This window comes from Delphinus delphis, chromosome 2 (genome assembly GCF_949987515.2).
Source record: "Delphinus delphis chromosome 2, mDelDel1.2, whole genome shotgun sequence".
Lineage (NCBI taxonomy): Eukaryota > Metazoa > Chordata > Mammalia > Artiodactyla > Delphinidae > Delphinus > Delphinus delphis.
The window spans coordinates 92,937,902-92,952,123 of NC_082684.1; positions in this window are offsets into that span (position 1 = coordinate 92,937,902).

Below are 14,222 nucleotides of genomic sequence, written 5' to 3' on the forward strand. Positions count from 1 at the left end.
ACTGTGCCACTAGGGAAGCCCTCTGACCACTCTTATTCAGCATAGTTTTGGAAGTTTTAGCCACAGCAATCAGAGAGGAAAAGGAAATAAAAGGAATCCAAATTGGAAAAGAAGTAAATCGGTCACTGTTTGCAGATGACATGATACTATACATAGAGAATCCTAAAGATGCTACCAGATAATTACTAGAGGTAATCAATGAATTTGGTAAAGTAGCAGGATACAATATTAATGCACAGAAATCTCTGGCATTCGTATACACTAATGATGAAAAATCTGAAAGTGAAATCAAGAAAACACTCCCATTTACCACTGCAACAAAAAGAATAAAATATCTAGGAATAAACCTACCTAAGGAGACAAAAGACCTGTATGCAGAAAAGTATAAGACACTGATGAAAGAAATTAAAGATGATACAAATAGATGGAGAGATATACCATGTTCTTGGATTGGAAGAATCAACATTGTGAAAATGACTCTACTACCCAAAGCAATCTATAGATTCAATGCAATCCCTATCAAACTACCACTGGCATTTTTCACAGAACTAGAACAAAAAATTTCGCAATTTGTATGGAAACACAAAAGACCCCGAATAGCCAAAGCAATCTTGAGAACAAAAAAAGGAACTGGAGGAATCAGGCTCCCTGACTTCAGACTATACTACAAAGCTACAGTTATCAAGACAGTATGGTACTGGCACAAAAACAGAAAGATAGATCAATGGAACAGGATAGAAAGCCCAGAGATAAACCCATGCACATATGGACACCTTATCTTTGATAAAGGTGGCAGGAATGTACAGTGGAAAAAGGACAGCCTCTTCAGTAAATGGTGCTGGGAAAACTGGACAGGTACATGTAAAAGAATGAAATTAGAACACTCCCTAACACCATACACAAAAATAAGCTCAAAATGGATTAAAGACCTAAATATAAGGCCAGAAACTATCAAACTATTAGAGGAAAACATAGGCAGAACACTCTATGACATAAATCACAGCAAGATTCTTTCTGACCCACCCCCTAGAGTAATGGAAATAAAAACAAAAATAAACAAATGGGACCTAATGAAACTTCAAAGCTTTTGCACAGCAAAGGAAACCATAAACAAGACCAAAAGACAACCCTCAGAATGGGAGAAAATATTTGCAAATGAAGCAACTGACAAAGGATTAATCTCCAAAATTTACAAGCAGCTCATGCAGCTCAACAACAACAAAAAACCAAACAACCCAATCCAAAAATGGGCAGAAGACCTAAATAGACATTTCTCCAAAGAAGATATACAGACTGCCAACAAACACATGAAAGAATGCTCAACATCATTAATCATTAGAGAAATGCAAATCAAAACTACAATGAGATATCATCTCACACCAGTCAGAATGGCCATCATCAATAAATCTAGAAACAATAAATGCTGGAGAGGGTGTGGAGAAAAGGGAACCCTCTTGCACTGCTGGTGGGAATGTGAATTGGTTCAGCCACTATGGAGAACAGTATGGAGGTTCCTTAAAAAACTACAAATAGAACTACCATATGACCCAGCAATCCCACTACTGGGCATATACCCTGAGAAAACCGAAATTCAAAAAGAGTCATGTACCAAAATGTTCATCGCAGCTCTATTTACAATAGCCCGGAGATGGAAACAACCTAAGTGCCCATCATCGGATGAATGGATAAAGAAGATGTGGCACATATATACAATGGAATATTACTCAGCCATAAAAAGAAACGAAATTGAGCTATTTGTAATGAGGTGGATAGACCTAGAGTCTGTCATACACAGTGAAGTAAGTCAGAACGAAAAAGACAAATACAGTATGCTAACACATATATATGGAATTTAAGAAAAAAAAAAATGTCATGAAGAACCTAGGGGTAAGGCAGGAATAAAGACGCAGACCTCCTAGAGAACGGACTTGAGGTTATGGGGAGGGGGAAGGGTGAGCTGTGACGGGGCGAGAGAGAGTCATGGACATATACACACTAACAAACGTAGTAAGGTAGATAGCTAGAGGGAAGCAGCCGCATGGCACGGGGATATTGGCTCGGTGCTCTGTGACAGCCTGGAGGGGTGGGATAGGGAGGGTGGGAGGGAGGGAGACGCAAGAGGGAAGAGATATGGGAACATATGTATATGTATAACTGATTCACTTTGTTATAAAGCAGAAACTAACACACCATTGTAAAGTAATTATACCCCAATAAAGATGTTAATAAAAAAAAAAAAAAAAAAAAAATTCTACCATATAAATTCATATAAAACTCAAAAAAAAAAAAAAAATAGAGGAATGGAATTAAAAACAAAAATAAACAAATGAGACCTAATGAAACTTAAAAGCTTTTGCACATCAAAGGAAACCATAAACAAGACCAAAAGACAACCCTCAGAATGGGAGAAAATATTTGCAAATGAAGCAACTGACAAAGGATTAATCTCCAAAATTTATAAGCAGCTCATTCAGGTCAATAACGAAAAAACAAACAACCCAATCCAAAATAGGCAGAAGACCTAAATAGACATTTCTTCAAAGAAGATATACAGACTGCGAACAAACACATGAAAGAATGCTCAACATCATTAATCATTAGAGAAATGCAAATCAAAACTACAATGAGATATCATCTCACACCGGTCAGAATGGCCATCATCAAAAAATCTACAAACAATAAATGCTGGAGAAGGTGTGGAGAAAAGGGAACACTCTTGCACTGCTGGTGGGAATGTGAATTGGTTACAGCCACTATGGAGAACAGTATGGAGGTTCCTTAAAAAACTACAAATAGAACTACCATATGACCCAGCAATCCCACTACTGGGCATATTTCCTGAGAAAACCATAATTCAAAAAGAGTCATGTACCAAAATGTTCATTGCAGCTCTTTTTACAATAGCCAGGACATGGAAGCAACCTAAGTGTCCATCAACAGATGAATGGATAAAGAAGATGTGACACATATATACAATGGAATATTACTCAGCCATAAAAATGAATGAAATTGAGTTATTTGTAGTGAGGTGGATGGACCTAGAGTCTGTCATACATAGTGAAGTAAGTCAGAAAGAGAAAGACAAATACCATATTTTAACATGTATATATGGAATTTAAGAAAAAATAATGTCATGAAGAACCTAGAGGTAAGACAGGAATAAAGACACAGACCTACTAGAGAATGGACTTGTGGATATGGGGAGGGGGATGGGTAAGCTGTGACTGAGCGAGAGAGTGGCATGGACATATATACACTACCAAACGTAAAATAGATAGCTAGTGGAAAGCAGCCGCATAGCACAGGGAGATCAGCTAGGTGGTTTGTGACCACCTAGGGGCTGGGATAGGCAGGGTGGGAGGGAAGGAGACGCAAGAGGGAAGAGATATGGGAACTAATGTATATGTACAACTAATTCACTTTGTTATAAAGCAGAAACTAACACACCATTGTAAAGCAATTATACTCCAATAAAGATGTAAAAAAAAAAAAAAAAGACCTTATCTGCAAATAAGATCACATTCCGAGGTAGCAGGGTCGGGACTCAATATATGAATTTGAGAGGGGGGATACAATTCAATACAGATACTATGTAATAAAATAATAACAAAAGCACATGTTCATTTATTGTTAATAGATTCATTTAAAAGTATTTATTGAGGACACACTGCATAGAAAGCGCTATGTTCATATGCCTTTTAAAAGGATAATTTTACCCCAATATTTTCCTGATTCTTCCCAGTGTACATTCCAAACCTATCCCATCATATAGTATCAGGAGGGAGCTTCAACTACTCTGACCCAAAAGCAAAGAAGAGAGAAGAGCTAAGGAAAGTAAAAAAAAGTTAACAAAAGTCCAAAAAAAGCACAGCAGAATGAATTTTTTACCATCAGCTATAATAAAGCAAAATGAGAGGTTTCCTAAACAGGACCCCATTTTCCCCTGCCTCCATTTAAGCAATGACTTTTACATAAGACTTTCTGTGTCATTTCTCTTTTTGTAATTCCTGATTCAGAATAAAATTGGAATTAATGACTGGGTAACTTCAGAAGATCAATAACTTATTATACCTGAAATATCTATTGTTAAAACAGTACAATGCTCTCCTATCTAAAGTAAGAGGATAAAAGATTTCTCAAAGTAGAAGGACTCTAGAGATATCTGCTTCAGGGGACAGGTAGGTTCCATCCTATGTTGTTTTAATATAGGTTTTATTATTGCTTGGGTATGGTAAGGCCAACAGATCACGAGATGACTGCCATTGAAAAGATACTTTGTAATGTTCACAGATTCCAGTAGAAGCGGGTATATGATGCCATGGGGGTCAGGTTAGGACTTCAGCACATGAATTGGAAGCACCAAAGTTGGGCAAGAGGGAGTGAGAGAGGGGAGAACTGTGAGCAAGATCTGTGGGAGGGAACAGGCAAGCCAGGGTAAGCACGTTTAGGATTGACTACTTTGAATAATTTCAGCAGAAATTATTCTTGATTATCACCCATCTAATCCAAGCTTTCCTCATAAATATGAAAGTGATGCCCAGAGAGGTAGACTGACTTGCCCAGCTCACATAGCTTGTTAGTTATGGGTCTGGAAATACAACCCAGATGTTTCGACTCCCAGATTAATGTTCCCTGCTAAGCATACTTGCTACAAACTACTCATAGAACAGAGGTTCTAGGTGTAGACAGTAGTATGATTCCAGCCCAGGCCCCCACAATGTCCCCAGCATCGCCTGTAGTTTTTGGAGAGGACACCTCTTGTTCTGGGATCTATCATTGCTTAATTATTCCCATGCAGACTGCTGCAAGTCCTTCTACAGGCTGTGACATCCTTATAGGTCTGTTCTTTTCATGACCATCGTACATTCCCTCCTTTGTTGATAAAGCTCCAAGCCCGATCAGAGCCCTCTGCAACCCATCTAGACCAGTTTCTGTTCTCCCAGGGAACCTGGACAGCATGAAGAGAGTACTGGAGAGTCCACCTTCTGGTCCTAATTAGTTACTGATTCTTTCATCAGATTTTCTTCTGATATTCAGCTCTTCACAGCAGTTTCTCCTCTTGAGCCTCCCTGTCCTGGCTGCAGCATTAGTATTAGTCTCCTCCACAGTCAAAGAGATCCTGAGATAGATATTTTGTGACTTCTTGAGGGAAAATATTTCTTAGTCCTTTAGAATAACACCCAATGTCCTGAGCTGTAGAGAGGGCAGAATTTTGACTGTTCAACACTATTTATTCACTTTTTGTCTATCAGGTAAGCATGCAGTAATGGGCATGTACTATATGTAAGGCAATTCTCTAAATATGCTGGAGTTGGAAAAAATGGGTAAGAAAATGTTCTTACTATTAAAACAATCTAAAGGGAGAGATCAAATAAACAGTGGCAGAACTAGGATTATGTGGCAAAGACTGGCTAGCTGGTCATCCAACCTGTTTCCTTTTCATCCTTGATACAGTGTTAGATTAAATTTCTCAGCCTCCCATGCAGTTATCTGAGGCTAAATTACTGAGTTCTAGTCAAAGAATAGTAAGTTGAAATGCTATGCACCCATTTCATGTCTGGCCCATACAAACAATAAACATTGGAGAGGGTGTGGAGAAAATGGAACCCTCATACACTGTTAGTGGGAATGTAAATTGATACAGCCACTATGGAGAACAGTATGGACGTTCCATAAAAAATTAAAAATGGAACTACCATATAACCCAATAATCCCACTACTAGGCATATACCCAGAGAAAACCATAATTCAAAAAAACACATGCACCCCAATGTTCATAGCAGCACTATTTACAATAGCCAGGACTTGGAAGCAATCTAAATGTCCATCAACAGAAGAATGGATAAAGAAGATGTGGTATATACATACAATGGAGTATTACTCAACCATAAAAAGGAATGAAATTGGGTCATTTGTAGAGACATGGATGGACCTAGAGAGTGTCATACAGAGTGAAGAGTGAAGTAAGTTAGAAAAAACAAATATCATATAATAACGCATATATGTGGAATCTAGAAAAATGGTATAGATGATCTTATTTGCAAAGCAGAAATAGAGACACAGACATAGAGAACAAATGTATGGATACCAAGCGGGAGAGGGGTGGGGTGGGAGGAATTGGGAGACTGGGATTGACACATATACATTATTGATACTATGTATAAAATAGACAACTGATGAGAACATACTGTAAAGCATAGGGAGCTCTACCTAATGTGGTGACCTAAGGGGAGGGAAGTCCAAAAGGGAGGGGATAAACATATGTGTATGGCTGATTCATTATATTGTGCAGTGGAGGCTAACACAACATGGTAAGGCAACCATACTCCAATAAAAATTAATTAGAAGAAAAAACTCACTTTAAAAACTGAAAAGTCCTTCATTGCTCTTTCCTTTTCTTTCAGCTTGATGCAGATGAACATAGCAACCTTGGAAGGCACATCTTAAAGATGGAAGAGCCACCAGATGGCAGGATCCTGGGTCCCCGAATCACCACTTGGAAGACAGCAGCACATCAATCAAGAATACACATTTGGGGGCTTCCCTGGTGGCGCAGTGGTTGACAGTCCGCCTGCCAATGCAGGGGACACGGGTTCATGCCCCGGTCCGGGAAGATCCCACATGCGGCGGAGCGGCTGGGCCCGTGAGCCATGGCCGCTGAGCCTGCGCGTCCAGAGCCTGTGCTCCGCAACCGGAGAGGCCACAACAGTGAGAGGCTCGCGTACAGCAAAAAAAAAAAAAAAAAAGAATACACATTTGGACCTTTCTTGCGTGAGAACTAAGCAAGCTTCCATTGCATTTAAGCCTTTATAGATTTGGGGATTGTAAATTACAGCAGATAGCATTATCTAAACTAATGCAGAGTAGAATCCAAATCTCCTGACTCCTAGTTCAGTTCTGTTCCCTCCAAACCACAAATCCACATGATAGTATTATAATACCCAAATTTTAACCCTAATAAATATATAAATCACATTCTAAGTCATCTAAGGGTATTACTACATGAAGAATCAAAATAAATTGGTATTAAGAAGGGGCATCTGCAATGCACGTAGTTCTGTGTGAAACAGTGGAGAAGGATGACTCTGACGAACAAACCCAGAGTCCAGTTTATGACAAGGTTAGTGCTTCAGGCACTGATATGCCATTTCTGCATTCCAAGGTTAGGCAGAGTATTCTGAGGGTTATAACAGGCAGTTTCCCTTGGCTGATCTGGATGTGGCATGCTATAAACCCACATCTCCCAAGGCTCGTTGAACTCCCAAATGAAATTGGGAGTTCAAACAAAATTGCCAAGTGTGAGTGATTCCCACAGTAGGTCACAAACTATTTAGACATATGGCTGAACCTAACTGCCTTCTCAGTGCAACTGATAGACACTGAAAAGGCCCACAAAAAATGGCAGGCCAGAAGCAAGGGCAAACCTATGAAGTAGACATAATTTTTCTTTAATATATTAAAACTTACCTTTTAGAAACTCTGTCCACCCTCCTCACACCTGCTTTCTGGAGCCTCAGTATGTGCATTCTCCCAACTAGATGCCCAGGGTCCCCAAATGTAGCACTTTTTCCTGGCCCTCCCTTTTTGGGTATCACTACCCACCTCACCTTTTATTCACATATTTAAAAAACCTACCCAAATTATGAGCTAAAAAAACTAAAGTGGGAGTGGGGGTGTCCATAGGCTACAGGTGTTACACTGTCTAGAAGGGAACCTAATCCATTACATCTGTCTGCAATTAGCTGGACAACACCTTGGGTCCAAAAGGAGAAGATACAATTTAGAGACTTGTCAAAGGACTAGGGATAGGAGAGTGCAGAGATCTAGGTAACAATGTCATGGCTGCCTGGGGTAGGTTCCATGGAGAAAGGCTGCGATAGCTTCCTCAGGAGAAGAAAACCTTGCAAAAGAGAATTGAGAAAGTGTTAGAGCAAATATTGCCCTTTCTACTTAAGAACAGTCCTGATTTTATGGCATCTTTTCCCCAAGAAAATATGCATAGACAAAAATAGTCAACGGCACACACCCAAGAGAATTGAACAGATAATATACTTTGCACAATGCAAGTTGCAAAATGCCAAAGTTCTTCTTGTGCTGTAATATTCAGCATCAATAGTTAAGAATGCTCTGGGTAAGTTATTTGCCTGACTGAAGAAACAGTGTCCTGTTTTCTTGTAAATATTTTGAGAGGGTGGAAATAATGGTTCTTGTAATTTTGTCTTATTTTTTATAGGATACTTGATTCTGTTTGAGGCTAGCTTATGAATTTGGGCTTGTTTTGATTTATAAGTGACCTTTGGATGAGTCTGCAATTGTTCCTGGAATTTATACCACAGGGATTCCCTTTCTGTCCTCCTTAGTTAATTACTCAACATATCACACATAAATGCGATGGAAAGGCAAACAAACACTTAAATTACTTTCCAAAGGAAGCTTATGTTGGAAAATATTTGAACTACATCCATCTTGTGGGTTTCTTTTGTCTAATTCAAGCATTTTTTCATAATTTAGCCTTCCTGATAAATTCTTACTCAAAAGCATTTAAGCTTATTGTTCCTTTTTCAGAGTACTGGTGGCAACCCAATACCCATTCAGATGTTGCCTCTGACTTTAAGGTTCAGTAACCCCACCACACTATTTAACTAAATGCTTCATGTGAAAGGTCACCCCTAAGACCCCTGGTCCTAAGAGGGGAAAAGTCCCTGCTCTGCTAACATGTTGGTTTCTAAGATCCAATATGGCAATTCTGCATCCTTTCTTTTCATGGAATATTTCAGAGGTAAGAAATGAGGAGAAGCTGCTTCTTGAAGCTATGGAGGATTGTCCTCTTGGTGACCTGAATGACAAATGTGGGTAACACAGGCAATGGGAAAGTGATCTGCCCTCCAGGATGTCAGCAGATGTCCTCCTGGAAACGTCATCTGTATTGCATTAACAACACATGGAAGTTGTTTTCCACAGCTCAGAGCTTTGCCCCAAACTTGGCACCAGGTCAGTTCCATACTGGATAATTATTGGGGAACTTTTTGCCTTCAATACCACTGTCATTATGCCACTTCCTTGCTCAAAAATATCCCATGGTTTGGTAGTGCTATTGTCTGAATATTGTGCTTCCCCCCACAACCCTGCCATTCATATGTTGACTCCTAATCCCCAAGGTGATGGTATTAGGAGATGGGGCCTTTAAGAGGTGATTAGATCTTGAAGGACGAGCCCTCATGGGTGGGGTTAGTACCCTTATAAAAGAGGCCTGAGAAAGCTCCCTTCCCCCTTTACACCGCGTAAGAGCACAGCGAGGAGGTACTAGCTCTGAACCAGAAAGTGGGCCCTTACCAAAACTGAGCCATGCTGGACCCTCATCTTGGACTTCCCAGCCTTCAGAACTGTAAGAAATGAATTTCTGTTGTTTATAATTCACTCAATCTATGGTATTTTGTTATAGCCTCTTGAACTGAGTAAGACTGGTGGGCAGAGTAATGGTCCCTAAAAGACGTCCGTGTTCTAATCCCCAGAACCTGTAAATGTTACTGTACATGGCAAAAGGGCCTTTGTATATGTGATAAAAGTAAAATACCTTGAGGTGGGGAGATTAATGTGAATTTTCCAGGTGGACCCAATATAATCATGAGTCCTTAAAAGCAGAGAATCTTTTCCAGCTGTGATGAGAGAGCAAGAGCGAGAGCAAAAGCAAATGAAAGAGGAGGGGGAATGTGCTGACAAAAAAAGGGTCAGAGAGATGAGGCGGAAGAAGGAGAGATTTGAAGCATGAGAGGGACTCTCAACGGCCTGCAAAGCCACCCTCACTGTTATCACCACACCTTTTCTCACACTGTTTCTTCTCTGCTTCTCACATCTGAATCTTCGCAATCTATGGTCTGCGTCCCAATCTGGAACAAAGCCAATTCCAACCCATAGTGTTTCTTCTACTTCTGCACTCCTGCACCACTTACTGCTATACTACATTGCACACCTAGCACAGAGATTCTCAAACTTACTGGTCTAAGGATGTCTTTACATTCTTAAGAATTATTAAGGGTTCCAAAAATCTTCTGTTTATGTGAATTATACCTATATTTACTGTATTAGGAATTAAAAGAAAGAAATTTCTCAAGCAATTATTTATTACTTTATTTTTAAATAACAATAACAAGCTCACTTCATGCTAACATAAATAACATATTTTAGTAAAGATAGCTGTATTTTCCAAAACAAGAAAATTTAATAAGTGTGGCACTGTCTCCCAGTTTTGCAAATCTCTTTGATGTCTGGCTTAATAGAAGACAGCTGTATTCTCAGTCTGTGTTCCATCTATTGCTATATATTGTTTTGGTTAAAGTATTTGAAGACAAATTCTGGCCTCAAACAGACTGCAGTCGTAAAAGGGAAATTATTTTAAAAGCGTTTCCAGATAATTCTAGATATTCTTCTTTGATATTACACCAAAACTCGATAAGTGGTAGTTTCTTAAAGGTTAACTGCAATGTAGAATCTGAAACTATATCAATGAGTCATTTACTACTCTGTTATGTTAAAATCCATTGATTTCCCTTGCACTTTGAATGGAATTTTTTGTAGCATACATGATTGGCCATTTGGAAAATACTGGTTTATGGAGTTAGGCAAATCTTACAAGTGTTGAAACAATTTCATTATGCAATATGAAAAAATCACATTTGTTAAAATCACCACCAATATCATCCAAAAAGTATTTATGTATTGAGAAGCTATCAAGTTTGTAGTGGTGAATAGAAGATTTTAGAACTTCTAATTTTGAGAGCTTGAATTTTATTGTCAGCAAATACTGTCAGTTGTTTTCCTTGATGTGACATGCTTAGTTCGTTCATTTTTAAAAACTGCTGCCGAATATGCAAGTCTGAAAACCCAAACTGACCCAGTTTGTCAGTCTTTGTTTCATGAAAAAAAGTAGCAATTCCCACTTACAACTGAAACTTCACTGAGGGAAGGCATTGACATCCAATATCTTTGCCCTCGGACTTCCAGTAGGACACAGATTTTTCTACAAGTGAGCATTAAAGGTTCAAAGTATCTGTCCAATATTCCTTCAGTTAGAGCAATCAAATCCACAGGCATGTGCCAACTCTAAGAGAAGGGAATGATCTTCCCAGAGAGACCTTACTTGGTACAACAAGATAGCTGAAGGCAAAATCACGCTGACCCTCTAGTTTTTTCCTGTAGTCTCTCCTCCTAAGTGATACAGATTAATTACAGGAGAGCATAGGAAGAAGGGGAAGCTTTCCCGTGGGCCAGGTGGCTAAGGCTGAGGTGAGATAGGCCTTAAGAGCAAAAGGAAGATGAGCTCTGGAGGTGAGTTCCAGTAGGACAAACTGAACTGAAGCTATGGGCTTCCTAACTTCATTTCCCATCTCTTCCCATTATGTTCTTTAAGAACACCTGACCCCAATCAGAGATATGTAATCACCGGAAAGGAATCAACATAAAACACAGATTAGGATGGGGAGGTGGGGAAAGGTAGGGGAGACAAATACAAGGAAGATAAAGAGAGAATTAATTAAAGAAAAAGATACATAGTTCAAATCATTATAATTTCAAAGAAATTTGAAACTTAAAAAGGCTCAATTAGAGATAACAAGAAGGTGTAAAACAATGAAGGATAATAAGGAAATTAATAGAGCAAGTTGGAAGAGCAAAGAAAAATAAGACATTAGAGGAAAATCATAATGAAATAATAAAAACATTGAATAGAGTGAGTACAATTTTAAATGACGCATAGAATATAAAACAGCCTGTGGAAGAGTATACAGAGAAAATGAAAAAAAAGATATCTGTAACTTACAGAGGAGACAATAGACAGGTAAAATATACAAAATACCCCATATTCCTAAAGAACACACACACACACAATCAACAAAGATTCAGAAAGCTACGAGAAAGAACCCTCCTGAAATAAAGATGTGAATCTGTAGGTAGGAAAAAACTCATGCCCAGTGCCAAGAAAAATTAATACAAAAGATTGCTGTGACACATTCTGATGAAGTTACTGAACTTTAAGGGTAAAGAAATAATATAGGCATCCAAGCAGAAGAAGTTTAACATTAAAGTGGGAAATTGAGTTTTCCTCAAACTTGTCCACAGCAACTGTTGTTACCAGAAAATAATGGAACAGTCTCGAAAAAAATCTCAGGGAAGTATGAATTTTATGCCCAAATAAGTTACTTTTCAAATATAAAGGGAAGAGGCATTCTCAAGCATGCAAAAACCTACAGACTACAGCACCCATAATTTGTTCATCAAAAAAAGAAAAAACTTCATGAAAATGAAACCAGGCCAATAAGATATGAATTAAAATTTAAAACTTGGGAATAAAGAAAGTGTGGTTTAAAAGCCAACTGTGGTACATAGTAAATAGATTTAAATTTAGAATTAAGACTAAACAATTATGAAAATATGATTACAGAAAAAATATAACTTACAGATCTTTGAATTGTAAAACTAATATAACTGACAAAAATCAGAAATTAGAGAAAAGGCACGTTGGGATAAACTGAAGTGTGCTTATTTTCTCATCTCTCAGGACAAGGACTTAATAGATGAAGTTTGGTATACTTCCTTCACAGAAGGACAGTGCATCTGATTGCTTTCCGTGGACACCATCAACAAATTTATTGCTCAGTAATGTCTTTGGAGGCAGTAGAACAACCAGTCACCACATCTCCAAAGTTAAGAACAAAAAAGAAATCTTGAAAAATAGAGACATAATTGGGCTTCATCACAGGAGAAGGACCTTTTTGGAGGCAAGTCTATGGGTAATAGGATTTTTTTTTTTTTTTTTTTTTTTCCTTCTGTGGTATGCGGGCCTCTCACTGTTGTGGCCTCTCCGTTTGCGGAGCACAGGCTACAGACGCGCAGGCTCAGCGGCCATGGCTCACGGGCCCAGCCGCTCCGCGGCATGTGGGATCTTCCCGGACCGGAGCATGAACCCGTGACCCCTGCATCAGCAGGCGGATTCTCAACTGCTGCGCCACCAGGGAAGCCCGCTAATAGGATTTTAATTTTTTTTTCCATCTAAGGAAGGAGAGATGTAGGTTAAGGAAATATCCGTATTCTCCTTGTGGTTACTGGCTTATGCAAAAGCTGTCAGCAAAATGCTCAAAAAATTTTTCTTCCTGATTTTGTTTATGGTTTTACAGAAGCTAACCATATTGACTAGGCTAGCTTTACCATTGGTGGTCATTTTTTCCTATTTAGCAGTGTTATAATTATATACATGAGAATGATTCATATGACCACACTTATATGACAGCAAAAGCTGAAAAATAGTTCATGAGTACATGTGGTATAACTTAGCTAGAGAAATGTATAAATATAAAATTACAGTGGAAGATGAAATTTCCGTGAGTAAACAATTCTGCATTACAGGTACAGGGCCAAGAATGCCATACCCTGCCATATAGATAACTGAGAGGAAGCACAGATAGAAGATGAACTTGTGCATTTGGTTAGATTTCATTTCAGAAATGTAACAGAGCTGGAAGAACGTGGCACTGGTGTCAAACCAGATTCTAAAACCTGGTGCGGCCTCTTTTTTATTGAGTATCTTTGGACAAATTAAGAACTTTAAATCTACTAAAGCAATGGTTTTCTTATTTTATAAAGTAACTATAACAACATCACCTACCACAGGGTCATTGTGAAAAGTAGTGAAATGATATATGTGGTGAATTCAGTACAGTGTGTAGTAGGATAGGTTCTCAGTAAATGGCAGCTGGATGTGGCCAACTTGAAAAAATTTTTTAAAAAGGCAACATGAAATGCTTACGTCTAGAAAGCTGCTCTAGAAATGTTTTCAACCAGTCGGAGAAGAGAATCTTTTGCCTTTCACTTCATATTGCTAGAAATTGTCAGCCAGACAGGAGTCTTGAATTCTAGCCCTAGATCCTCCATTAGTGTTCTGTGTGGCCCTGGAGCCTTATTTTCTCCGGCTGTGTAATAAGTAGATCACTACCTGCCGATATATTGTTAAGACAAAAGAAATAGAGAAAGTGTAAGAACGCTGAAAAATAGGATGTTCTATACCAAGGTGAGGAGACAGCTGGTGATGGCAACAATTAGGCTTTAATAGGTACACTTTCGCTTCATTTCACTTTGCTATTCTTTCTCTTAAACTAAGGAGCTAAGAAACTGTGTTCTCTTTGAGGGGGTTATTTTTGTGTCTCTATGCGCCCCCCCCAGGGATTCCTCTG